This window comes from Halyomorpha halys, unplaced genomic scaffold, assembly GCF_000696795.3.
Source record: "Halyomorpha halys isolate HHAL.00 unplaced genomic scaffold, Hhal_1.1 Scaffold594.1, whole genome shotgun sequence".
NCBI lineage: Eukaryota > Metazoa > Arthropoda > Insecta > Hemiptera > Pentatomidae > Halyomorpha > Halyomorpha halys.
This window is the reverse complement of record NW_027114174.1, coordinates 61,414-72,681: the sequence shown is the minus strand read 5'-3', so window position 1 is coordinate 72,681 and position 11,268 is coordinate 61,414. Positions and strand designations below refer to the sequence as shown.

General features: G+C 29.1%; 1 protein-coding gene across 1 annotated transcript in view; it reads right to left on the bottom strand.

The window, feature by feature from the left end:
* The window catches only part of LOC106684569 (poly(A) polymerase type 3), a 37,984-nt gene extending 27,039 nt beyond the window's left edge, over positions 1-10,945 (bottom strand). Inside the window, exons 1-3 of the mRNA XM_067051419.1 lie at positions 10,814-10,945; positions 7,965-8,177; positions 3,376-3,468 (exon numbers count right to left, since the gene is read on the bottom strand). The gene's annotated coding sequence lies outside the window, so the exon portion shown is untranslated. The remainder of the gene's footprint in view (positions 1-3,375; positions 3,469-7,964; positions 8,178-10,813) is intronic.
* Between the last annotated feature and the right edge of the window lie 323 nt (positions 10,946-11,268).

The window sequence follows — 11,268 nt, the reverse complement described above, 5'->3', positions numbered from 1 at the left end:
TGATCTAATTCAATATTTTGTATAATTCTAAATTTGTTTTTATACTATTCCTTTTCAATTGTATGTTACTCTAAATGTTGTTGTTATCTCTTTTGTTCTACAGCCCTGACGAAGACCTGAAACTCAGGTCGAAACATCGGCATAAAATAAATAAATATGGTTTTGTTTATTTATGTTGTTCTTTGCTGACCGCACCCCCCGACAAACTTCAATCTATTATTTATATTTTAATTAGGGATTGTATTCTTATCCCTTTTCATCTCTTAATTTGTACTTTCTATAATATTTCTTCTTTTTATCTGTTACTATTACCGTTTTCACTTATTGTTTATAACCTTTTAATTTTTCTTATTTAATTTTTACGTTTCATTGTATACCTTTGTTATTTTCCAGTTATTTTTTTTTTTTACTTATGTTAAGTGTTTGTATTTTTTTTAGCCCTGAAATGTGGGGTGAAATGTTGGCTCAAATAAAAATAGTACACTAATTTACTATTTGAGTTTTATTTGACCGCACCCGGACCAAATTCCATTTATAGACTTACTGTAATAATGATTCTAAAATGTTTTGTTATATTTTGATGTAATAAATTAATCATTTAATTAGTAAACTCTTACATAATAATTTGCAGCATTTTTGAGTTAGCTACTAGTCATAAACTATAGATAGTGGCAATCGAACAAAATTTCCAGTTTTTCAAGAAAAAGCTTTTTTGTCTGGCATTGATCAAAATCAATAATGATGAAGCTCCACCTCTAAAAAATACAAAATTGATAACTTGAGAACTATATCTATTCTTTAATTTAACTTTCTTAAAAAAAGAAAAGAAAAAGTAGTAAAAATTATTTTACTTTTTAACCTCTTATTTGAAATAATTTTTGGTAATTATGTCAGAATCATATTTAGTTTCTATATTAATTTTAATATATAATTTTGGAAATAACTTTTTTTCTAGCTGTCTTGTCTTATGTGTATTTCATCCTTTCACTATAAAGTTGATTCTCTTTTTCTATAAAAATAAGAACCATGATTTTTTACACATATATGTATATATATTTTACAAACATAGTAAACAGAGTCAAATATATAATTTTGCTAATGCATTCATACTAGTTTTGAAGGGGGCATGGTACTCTAGAAATTACCTGCTAAAACCCTTATTTCAGTTTTTGCCTACCTGACAGTCCCTTTTATGATCTTCGACTTTATTACCTTTTAGTATTGGGCATAATTGCTTTCCCAAAAACTTCTTTAGTTAGTTTTTTTTTTCACTTTTCTAACATTTTATTTAAAAATTGTGAGCCAAGAAGGTAGTTGTTCTTACATTCAATTACATATTCATTTTTATTATTACTATTGACATAAGTGGTACTTTCATCTCATCTATTTATTGAGTCTATATTTTAACTTTCAAAATAAATTCTGAAAAGTATTTTAGTGTTCAGGTTCTCATCTTATATATATATATATATATTTTTTTTTTTAAATTCCTACAAAATTGTTCTTCCTATTTTTCTGTTATATCTGCTCTTCACCCCTACCTCTACCCGCTTTCTTTTTTCCACCTGATTATTATTTCTAAATCATGTGCAATCTGTTTTTTTTTGTTTTTTACTCTTTTAAGTTGTGAAGGCCCATTCTAGATTCATTTAAAAAATAAATATTGATTCATATGAGAAGATGATTAGGGGGTGTGGTCAAAATGTAACACAAATACGTTGAAATAACTTATTTAATAGTGCCAACGTTTCGGCCAGAATTCCTAGCCTTCATTGGGCCAAAAAACAAAGAACAAGATTAATAAAAAATAAAATGTAAAAAGTAGAAAATAAAATGTATATATACGTAATTGAATAAGTAAGTAAAAATAACATAATTAAGGAAATAAAATAAAAATTTAAAAGAAATTAAAATAAAAAGGGGTTTCATCAGGGCTAAAAAGGCTTTTATTTTTAGCCCTGCAAAGTGGGGCGAAACGTCGGACATTAAAATAGTTTTAAACTATTTGTTCTTTTTTTTATCGCAATCCTGACCATCTTCTTATATTTGAATCTTTACGGTCAACTATATATATATATATATATATATATAAATAAAATAATATACTCATATTCCTCTGCATTATATAACTTCAAATTTTTATTTTATTTCCTTAATTATGTTATTTTTACTTACTAATTCAATTACGTATATATACATTTTATTTTCCACTTCTTTCATCATTTTAATTTTATTCTGAACAATTATTAACTATATGTCATTCTGCTTATATTTTATTTTTGTGTTCATAGGTTGTTATCTTGTTCTTTGTTTTTTAGCCCTAATGAAGGCTAGAAATTCTGGCCGAAACATAGGCACTATTATATAAGTTATTTCAACTTCTTTGTGTTATATTTTGACCGTACCCCCAACCATCTTCTCATATGATTCAATATTCATTTTTGAAATGAATCTGGACTATTTGTACAGTCCAATATCAAATTCTATCTGCTTCTTCCACAAAAGCATGCCATAACATAATTTCCTTTTCAAATTCCATTCAATACTTTTGCTTATGCATGCATGAGAGCATTTTCCTGGATGTAACACATACCTCAAAAATGATTTGCCCATAGATTTTATTCTCATTGATGATGAAATATCAATCTTACGGATAATGGACCTAACAAAAGTAGTGAGGGAAGCTATACTCATCGTATATTAACTACACTTTGCTCACTTTTTATTTTAAGGCTAGTTGTAAAGATTCTGACACATTTTTTTATTATTTGATATTTATTGATGCAATAAATGATTAATTTAAATAATAACCAATTACATAAAAACTTTTTTATTGAGTATATCCCAAAACCTTAAGTGAAACGAATTACTGGTTTGACAAAACAGAAAATTAATCCTGATAGAGGCTCCTTTATGCTAGGAGGCATAAAGAGGAAAGAAAAGAAGAAGTTTGGTTCAAATTTTTTAAGCATATTTTCTATGAAAAGTGGAGGAAATATCTAACAATGCAAATAAAATCAGTATTTTCACATGCTATTTTGCTCTGAGTTGTCAAAGGACATTGATATTGCTTAAAACCTCCTTACGAGATACGGAAAAAGATTTGTAAAGAAAATGAAGTCAAGTTTTTTCAAAGTAAAATTATTGAATTCCAAACCATGGAAAGAAAAAAAGTATTATTTTATTTAAGATAAGTATATCATTAATTACTATACTGGGATTATTTATTTTACATATACCTGAATCTTAATAATAATGAAAACTTGATCCAAGTTAAACTTAAATGATTAGTATGGACATTCTACAACTAATTGAGAATATTTATTAACAAAAAAAAAGTGGAAGAGTTAATAAGTAATAAATTGATATCCATACCTCAATACAGCGGCCAGTAAGCATGTTCAGTGGGTAGGGTTCATAACAGAAGTCTTTTCACGTCATTAGGTGTCCTGTTCTTTAATTCCCCATCTAAGAACCAAATCAAATTTGTTACCTAACATTTTCATCTGATTCATTAAAATCAATAATGGCTGATAATAATTTATATGAAGAATATTATAATAACAGCAAAAATAAGAGTAAACTCCTCAAATAAATTTCACATTAAAAAGAAAACATTTGTCTTAGTTTTTAGTTATATTTTTAAAATTAATTCTTCATTTTAACATAATAAATCAAAATGGAAAAAAAAAAAAAAAATGATATTCTAGACTTTTGAGTTAGTTAGAAAGAAATAAACTTTTATATTCATTTTTAAACTAAAATATTGAAAAGGTTGTTCAAAATTCTGTCATCAGGTATCTTTTTTTTTTTTTGTAAATGAAATAGGTCAAGAAAAATACAGTAATTAACAAAATCCCAATTTTTTTTTTTATGTGATCAACTAAAAAACTGCACAGTATTATCTTACTTATCTTTTAGATTATAAGTTACTAAAACCAAGAAAAATTCATCACTTTAAGTTTTTTTTTTAATAAAACTAAAGTTTTAGGTATTTTTTAAGGTGTAGGGACGTAGGTAGAAGTGTCCATGAGAGATAAATGAGATTTATACATATGTGTGTACAGTGTCCATTGTACAATCTCATAGATATGCTTATCACCAAAATTACATATCTTTGTAGCCTACGTATCTTGAAACACTGACATTTGTTCAGTTTTTTCTGAATTATTTTTTTTTTTTTTTTTTTTTTACAAGCATAGTACTTCAGAATAATTTCTAAATATTACCTTAAGCATAGAGCCTTATAAACTATTAATGATAATTTTTAGATGAACCTTAACACTTATAACATAATTACTGTTCAGGAAAACACTAAAAAAATTGAATGAACACATGGAGAAAATGACTACAGTTCTATAGGGTGTTGGGCAAGATAAAGCAAAGGACCTTAAGAAAAGTTTTTTTTTTAGTGTTGAAGAAGCTATGCATCCTTGCATTAAAGCCATCTCCTACATAATTTCACCAGTAAACTATTGTTGTCCTATAGAAAAATCGTAATATATAAGAATTGAAGAGCATTAATGAATGTGTGAATTCTGAGATTTTGCAGAAAAAATCAACCTTCGAATTTTGTTATTCCAATGCCTAGCTCTAGATAAAAACAAATAGTATTAACAATATGTTTTATTTATATACATACACACCTCCCTTTTTTACTTCAAAATTAGTGAATCGTGACTTTTTATTTTGGAAACTTATTAGCAAAAAAGTTAACTGAGTCAATCTAGTGGCACATTTTGTCAGCTTTAATTTTATTTAGGATGGCTGTAATGTTACTATGCTTGACTTTGTGATATATAAAAATGGGAACTTCAGGTGTCACTCCTCAACCTTCTAGGAGTAAGGACTTTAATATGTTTATCTCCTAACTAGTCTAAACAAAGATCAATCATCAACATTGTGTTGTTCCATTTCCCTCTACAACCTTTCATTAAATGAACTATTTACTCCTTTTACCTCTACTTAATCCAGTCCTTTACAACCTTAACACATCACACCTAATGTTCCCTTACTTGACAATCTTTACAACCTTACACACCCATGATTAACTTCAAGCCTCATCACCTCATTTAGGTTTCATATAACCTTCCTATTATGCAGTTTTTTAGGGAGAAATAAATCAAGGTGTCAGGAGCATACAGTTAGGGAACTATATGCTCTTGACACCTTGATTTTCTTTCTTCTTAACCCCTGATATCTAATCTTGATGCTATCTAGTGGAAACCTCATTAATTCCATAGAAGAAACCCTAACCATCCACCTTTACATTATCCTCAAGTTATGCTCCACATGCAACAAGAACAATTTGCCACCCAAAATCTGACATGCACAAACGCACAGGTTTGAACACATCAGATACAGTGAAAATAATATTACTATAAAAGCACTCGATCCTCTCAATACAATACAAATTTATCCCTTTATTTCTATTAATCCCTATCCAGCACTCCTATTAACTTTCTGCAGGCAAATCTACTTAAATTCCATTTCATTTAGCACTCCTAGTGATCTTCTAAAATCCATTCTTAAATCCCATGGAAATTATTAAAAACATGTTTAAATCTAAGTTAAATTGATCAAAGCCTTATTATCTTCCTTTCTTCTCATACTCATACCTTTCTACTCTACCATATTTTCAACTTTTTCATTTAAAATGTTCCCTTCCTCATCCATTGAAGAAAAAATTTAATTCAAGCACCCTAAATGATTTTTGTATAATTTAATTCTCAGGTCTTTCCGAACCCATACAGTTCAATCTCAACTACCTCACCTGTATTAGCATATTAACTTTGAACCACCTCCAGTCAGGTTTCCAGCCTGGTAACTCAGTTCAGCTCTGCTCATCCTAATTAAAATCTATGGTCTCCACACAAATATAGACCAGTGGAAACTCATCATCCTTATTCTCCTTGACTTTTTGAAAGTCTTTGATTCTGTCGACCATATTATCCTTAATAAACTTCACAGTCAGAGGCTTTCAATGGCTCCAATCCTTTCTCACTGTTCATTTTTAATATGCTAACCCTAATTATACTCCCTCTAGTCCTTTACCTCTCTCTGCTCATTAGCATGACCACAAGCTTCCTTTTTATCGTCTGCCCTATTTTCCATCTTCATCAATGACCTTCCACTCTCCATCAATGTCTCATTATCATCTATATATCGATGAAATTCAAATTTACTTTTCCTTTGAGTTCATAGATGCTTTTGAAGCCATCTTGAAAATATGAGAAGATATCAATAGAATAAGTGCCTTGACAACACACAGCATGACTATGTTAAACACTGTAAAGCCATTATGATTGGACCTCCCACTCTCTGGACTGCCCAACCTTATATTGAACAAATCTCTATTAATACATCAATCAAAAACCTTGGGGTCACTTTTGACCAAAGCATCTCCTGGGAACAACACATCTCTCAACCTTCCTGTCGAACCATATCACTACTTAAGAAATTTAACTATCCCCTCCCAATTAAAACAAAATCTTAATTTTCCTCCAATTTAAATATGGCTGTCTCCTGTACAAAGGACTCAGAGTAACCTGAAGTTAAACTTAAATGACTTATGAACAGTTCAACACATTTGCTTTTGGCATCACTAGAGACAAACCTATAACTCTGCTTTATACCAACTTAAAGAAGCTCTACCCTTCCTACCATCCTTTCTATACAAGGCTCAACCCATTTCTATATCCCACTATAAGAGTGTGCAATTTAAATTCTGCATTTAATTCCTACCCTCCACCTCACTAATTTGCTCTATTCGACAAGCCGCACCAAACCTAAGCAATAATTTTTGTAATTTTATTTTAAATGTTGATGAAATTTTCATTTATTTAGCATAACTATAATTTTATCTGAACTTCCATAGATAGCATAGAAGTGATTGAAGAAATATGAACCTATAAATATATTAGAATAAATACACCAATATAATAATTCCAATTCCTTTGAATTAAATAAAAGAACTCCTTAGAAATTCTGTCACTTGACATTACCAATGATATATGTAACACTCCTAAGGATTTTCTTCACTTTTGCTACAATATGAAAACGTTCTTAAAATAAGAGCTCTAAGAAGCAATAATAAGTAAGACTGTGGTAATATAAGAGGACCATGGCTCCTGAAGTTTTAGTTAATAAACCTTTATATGAACTCTAATCTCACTAAAAAAAATTTAAACAAATAATCTAATAAAAATAAGTTTATGAGTACCAAATGTATAAAACCATCTACATAATATGCTAAACTATTTGGTTGTCAGAAAAGTCATGATGCAATTTCATAATAGGGTGATGATTGTTCATTTTTGGCAATATTAAAACTATCCACAACTATATTACTGTCGTTAGTTAGCAGCTAAAAGTTGTGGGATTTATTATAAATATGGCTTAAGAAAAGAAATAAAATGACTCTTTTATATTTAAAGGTTAGTAGATTTTACAAGTTGAATGTGGAAGAGCATTTACATTTCATTTTGTTGTTCCATGTCTTTAAAATGTGCACCAAGTTTGTGAGAAGTTTCAAATAATTTTGTGCCAAGGTGCTCTATGAGAACACCATGCCAGTAATGGTTTATTAAATTATAAGCTCAAAAATCAAAGCTCATATAATAGAACGAATAACACATGACTTGATGATTATATGTGAGGAAAAGTCCTTTTTTTGATGAGATTGATAACTGGTGATAAGTGAATCATATGCAATAATAGTCTTGGTCTTGGCACGATGATGCACTATAAACACCTTAAGAAGATATTTTTTTAAAGAAAGATTATGTTTTCAATGTGGGATTATTAAGGCATTGTATTCATCAAAATTATACCAAGGAGCCAAAAAATTGCTTCAGAAGAGTACTATCAGTAATTGAAAAAATCCATCTTCCAGATAAGTCCAGAACTTGTTAATTTTAAAGGTGTTGTATTGAGGTTACACATATACAAGTTTTGTCACCCACCAAAACATATTCAGACTTGGAGGGGATGTTGTAGCCACAACCACCATACTCGCCTGCCTGACCTTGCACCCTCAGACTTCTATCTGTATTTTTCTCTCCAAAATTCCTTGTGTGGAATGATATTCAACTCAGATGAGGCTGTAAATCAGTACCTTGCTCAGTATTTCACCAACAAAGAAAGGTCCTTCAAAGAACGAGGAATTATGAAGCTCCCTGAAAGATGGAAAAAGGTTATCGAGAAAATGGGAAACATATAGCAAGATCTTTATTTAATTTAAATATATTAAGTTTTTAAAGCATAAAAAATGCATCATGATTTTTTTGACAACCCTGTACATCACAACTATCAACAATGTAAGATAACATTAAATTTATTGAATGGGGTTGTGGTCATATGTTCTTTGCAGGATCAACATTAACCAAAGCCTAATGAGAAAATATAAGCTAATCTAGAGAATTATGACACCATCAAGCCATAAACAACACAGGATAAGCGGAAAAATCTGCCTCTTAATGGTATTAAGTAATATCAGTAACACTGGCTACTGTTCACAAAACAACTTAGAAAATTAAAATGGGAGAGTTTAATTAAGGAGTATAAAAGTATGTTGTCTTCTGTATGCCTTTTTCAATTTCAGGCTCTTTTTAAATATTGCTCGATTAAACTATCTTAAAGTCTCCTCTTCCTGTTTTAAGCAAATATTTAAAGTGATATATGGCCGTCGCACCCTGGGAGTCTTAGTGGGGCAGGTCCGGATGGCCTTTTTTTTTTTTGAGATTGTAACATGTCTAACATCGACCAACCTACTCACTATAATTGTCTGTATACTGCTTCTAAATAAATAAAACCGCAAAATGAAATCATTATATACCATAAAGGAAGGAATCTGAATTAAATAATTCGATCACAAGAGCAGGATCAACAATAGTGGTATGCCTTATAAAATTAAGGCAGAAAAAAAGGTTCCAGAAAATGTAGGATGATAAAATAGTATATAGCATGTTCCATGCTGTCTGCCTGTTATTTACTATATGGCAATGTTCTACACAACAGAGAAAAATGCCAATCTGCCAATTGCCTAGTATTAAATGCTAATTTAAGATATTGTGTACATCATCAATACAATATATATTGAACTAATATAGTAAATTTTAAATATTTGTTTTATTTTTAAAAAATAAATAAAATAAAACCCATGAGATTAGGGAATTTAGGTTGTTCTGGATTAAAAAATCCTTGAAAAAATGGAGTAAGGTATAAAGAATCAAACGAAGAATTGTTCAAAAAAACAATTCACACGGAGTGCATTGTTAATAATTGGTCCAGTTAAAAGAATTGAATTGTCTATCTCTAGTATGGCCATTTTAACTTTCATCTTAAAAAGAACAACCAAATTTCACAAACAGTATACCTATCTTTTGTAACACCATTACAAAAATTGGTAAAACTAATTTCCTTAAATTCACTTTTGTTAGTATATTAACCACCCTTAATCACTAACCAAAATAAAGGGATGGATAATCCATAGACCAAGAATGGATTCAAATTTCTTACTAACAAAAAAATATACGATTGCTAAAAGAGTGTAAACATTTTGTCCTCACAGACATCTTGTAATATGAAGAAAATATTCTTCTGAAAGTTAGTTTTAGTAACAATTAAAATTAGGCATTCATTAAAAACAATACATCAGCATTGCTGAAGTTATTCTAGACAAAATTGATAAAGCTTAAAAAAGCTATGAAGATTAAGACAGTACCAATAGCTAAGAGAGTAAATTCACAAAGACTTTACACCAAGACACAAGTAATTCATAAAGAATTTTGAAGCATAATACCATTCTTACTTTGACTAAAAATCTAGTTCTAGAGTCACAAATTGTTATTACGACTAGAAAAATGATAAAAATAGAATTTACATGAGCTTCACTACCAAACATACAAATCTTCTTAATAATTCAGCAATCCAACCTAAAGCTAAGGCATTTAAAATGTAATTTTTAGGAATGATTCTAATGATTAAAGCCAAAAAATATACTAAAAAGTATATAAATATAAAAAAAAAATTTAATCTGTGAAGGGTCACTAATATGAATAATTAGGTAACATAGCTGTTTCATGACAAAATGATAGAATGAAAATGAGCTTCAGATAAGGATTCCATCAAAAAAGGAAACTTATATGATTTTACTTAATGTGGTACTATATAAGAGAGTGTATTTTATAACAGCTAACATTACACAAATATAAATGAATTCATATATAAATGGTAGTATACAACACAGTTTCATCCCTTCAGTTGTGGAAATACGGACAAATATTCAACACACTTTTCTTCCTCTTTACAGTAATGACAAGAGTTTTCAATACCAATCAAAAATAGAAAAACTATTAAAACCATATTGTGAGATGTGGCTGTCAACAATGAATGTACATTAAAAAAACTATCTCATCGAACATTCCTTAAATCATTATTCAATCAGACCAATAACTTCACAAATCATTAAAGTCACAAACAATCATGACATCATAATCATAAAAAGTAATTAGAAGTAACTTTAGGACTTATTTATAATAGGAACAGATAATTAAGTAAAACCACACTTACTTGAAACCAACTATCACAACTTAAGAAACAATAACTGAATAACTAAATATAAACGAAAATTCTTCCAAGCTTTCCCTATAAAGGAAGCACCAGCTAAGAGCCAGGAATAGTTTTATTGTAGCAAACTACAATCCACACTAATGTAGCTATAAAATAGCTTTGTATAGTTTTGAATAATGTTGTTGACAATCCTACAGCTTACCAGACATATGTCACATATGTATTTTAAATATTTTCTTACCTTAACCTTAAAATTTAGGTAAATGTGGAATTTTAGAAAGAAAATTTACCAATTAATTTATGAAAAATCAAAACAACAGAAATACGTCTATAACCAAACCCCCATTATGTTTTCTTCCAATATGGCCTCCAAAATACTACTTACATGATAGGCGTTGAGTTAATATTTCCTAATGGTATATAGACTTTAATAAATATTACTCTTAGGCTAATTTATGCCAGACATATTTCTTGATTCTTAAAGATAAAAAAACTGTAAAGCAATTCAAATAACATTACGAAAGAACTATAACTACTTAACTTCCTTAAGGATAAATATGTTTTAAATAATATGGATTCTGGATGAAAGAAGATTCTTTAGTGAAATTTAATTAATTAATAAATTTTCAAAAAAAAATGATAGGATAAATGGCTACTGATGTAAGAACTCGATGAGAAGAAAGATACAGTAAGGGG